General features: G+C 48.8%; 1 protein-coding gene across 1 annotated transcript in view; it reads right to left on the bottom strand.

Annotated features, from left to right (window-relative positions):
- Positions 1-2500, bottom strand: part of ngfra (nerve growth factor receptor a (TNFR superfamily, member 16)) — a 40798-nt gene that overhangs the window by 34869 nt on the left and 3429 nt on the right. The gene's annotated exons all lie outside the window — the stretch shown is intronic.

Genomic DNA, 2500 nt, shown 5'->3' with positions numbered 1-2500 from the left:
ACTGTACAATGCTGTAAGTATTCAATGCCTCCTCCGCAAAGGAAGTTGAGTGTATCTCCTGCTGCACCCTCAGGGGGTCAGGGGTTATTAATGGGGCTCTCACTGTGCTGTGAGGGTCTGTAAAAGCAGGGCGTGTGCAGGAACAGCAGCGAGGATCCGGTTTGCAGCTGTGTCAGCCTGACTGGCCTGACTACAGTGTTAATGGGCCACACACCAACACTCAGAGACCTTATACATGGCCTTACAATCCTCAAGACAGCTATAAGTCCTGCTCCTGACACACACACAACCACACACATACACATGTACACAAATACAGAGGTCAAGTGTGGTGCCCCTGGTTTCTCCCTTATGGTGCTATGAGGCAAATGCAGTTTTTAAAATGGAGGTTCATATGCCACAGCTTTTGTGCAGATCCTCTGCAGGGAACAATCTTTAAAAATGTGGCGTATGGGACTCCTGAATCGCAGACTAAGCCCTGATGCAATCATCAGAAGATCACAAGTTCAATTCCCAGTGATGCCTCAGTTGTCCAAGGCCAGCGTTCCTAGAGAGCATGATTGGCCTCACATTCTGGTCCGATAGGACGGCTCCCCCTCTCCCTCCATCCCTCTGCTCTGGGAGCAGCTGATGTGCAGCTGTTCAGTGGTGTTGCGTTAGCGGCAGTTTAAAAAGCACTGGTGGGTTCATCTAATGTGTCTTAGACGAAGCATGAGTTGGGCCCCCTCCGTCCCAATGAGGGGTGGGGGCACCGTGTTTTGCTGAGTTCCACATATTAGAGAAAAACTAATATAAAGCAACAGAACCAAAAATTAAGTGTTAAAATGCACATTGAAAAAATTCCACCTAGGGTCGTCTCCTAGACAACTACAAAACATGTAGTGTGAAGAAGGGTGCTCAAGCTTGGAGTATGTTCATCTGATAAAGGACTCAGGCACTCCAGCCAATATGAAAAATGACACCAGTGCTACATCTGTTACATTGCTAACTCCACACTTCCCCAGTGTGAGTTTTTCTTGTTTTGATGATGTATCCTGAATGTGGGAGGAGAATATGTAAAAACATAAGGTCTTTGATGAGGGGTCTTTAAAATGTGTTTCTGATTTGTCCATCAGCGGGATTTTGGAGAATGAAGGCAGATATTAAATGTTACTGTAAGGAAGCCAGATCATATCTGTAACCTGTAAAAGTGTAAAAGTGGCTACGCTAGCAGCCAGGGTTTTTATAGCACAGAGGAGGGATTGCAAAAGTTATTATGATATAACTATGCAATGCATGGCACGGTGGCACAGTGGTGCAGCAGGTAGTGTCACTGTCACACAGATCTAGGGACCTGGAGTTTGTGGGTTCAATTCCTGCTCCGGGTGACTGTCTGTGAGGAGTTTGGTGTGTTCTCTCTGTGTCCGTGTGGGTTTCCTCCGGGTGACTGTCTGTGAGGAGTTTGGTGTGTTCTCTCTGTGTCCGCGTGGGTTTCCTCTGGGTGACTGTCTGTGAGGAGTGTGGTGTGTTCTCCCCGTGTCCGCGTGGGTTTCCTCCGGGTGACTGTCTGTGAGGAGTTTGGTGTGTTCTCTCTGTGTCCGCGTGGGTTTCCTCCGGGTGACTGTCTGTGAGGAGTGTGGTGTGTTCTCCCTGTGTCCACATGGGTTTCCTCCGGGTGACAGTCTGTGAAGAGTTTGGTGTGTTCTCTCTGTGTCCGCGTGGGTTTCCTCCGGGTGACTGTCTGTGAGGAGTGTGGTGTGTTCTCCCTGTGTCCACATGGGTTTCCTCCGGGTGACAGTCTGTGAGGAATTTGGTGTGTTCTCCGTGTGTCCGCGTGGGTTTCCTCTGGGTGACTGTCTGTGAGGAGTGTGGTGTGTTCTCCCTGTGTCCGCGTGGGTTTCCTCCGGGTGACTGTCTGTGAGGAGTGTGGTGTGTTCTCCCTGTGTCCGCGTGGGTTTCCTCCGGGTGACTGTCTGTGAGGAGTTTGGTGTGTTCTCCCTGTGTCCGCGTGGGTTTCCTCCGGGTGCTCCGGTTTCCTCTCACAATCCGAAAACACCAATCCGATTGGTGACTCAAAAAAGTGACCATAGGTGCAAGTGTGTGAGCAAATGTGTGTGTGTGTGTGTCGCCCTGTGAAGGACTGGCGCCCCCTCCAGGGTGTATTCCTGTCTTGCACCCAGAGATTCCGGGTAGGCTCTGGACCCACCGTGACCCTTAACCGGATAAGCGGTTACAGATAATGAAGGAATGAATGTAGATATAATACATAATGTGAGATTAGCTCTGTTAATTTTAATATTCTTATATGGTTCTGTTCAATATGAAAAAAATTCTAAAAGTACAAGCAAGTTTCAGACTTCACTATCCACGGTAGTTCTGTTGTTACGGTTGCTTAATCAAATTTTTCACCTTTCTACACCCAAGTGGTTCAACACTCATCGCCTGTGCTTGGTGTTTCTGAACCCGAGCTGACCTTTGGTTCCCATGGTTTTTCAGACATCAAAATCCATGGCAGAGCAGT

This window comes from Hoplias malabaricus, chromosome 13 (genome assembly GCF_029633855.1).
Source record: "Hoplias malabaricus isolate fHopMal1 chromosome 13, fHopMal1.hap1, whole genome shotgun sequence".
Taxonomy (NCBI): domain Eukaryota; kingdom Metazoa; phylum Chordata; class Actinopteri; order Characiformes; family Erythrinidae; genus Hoplias; species Hoplias malabaricus.
The sequence above is the reverse complement of the archived record's forward strand: the minus strand, read 5'-3'. Positions and strand labels throughout refer to the sequence as shown.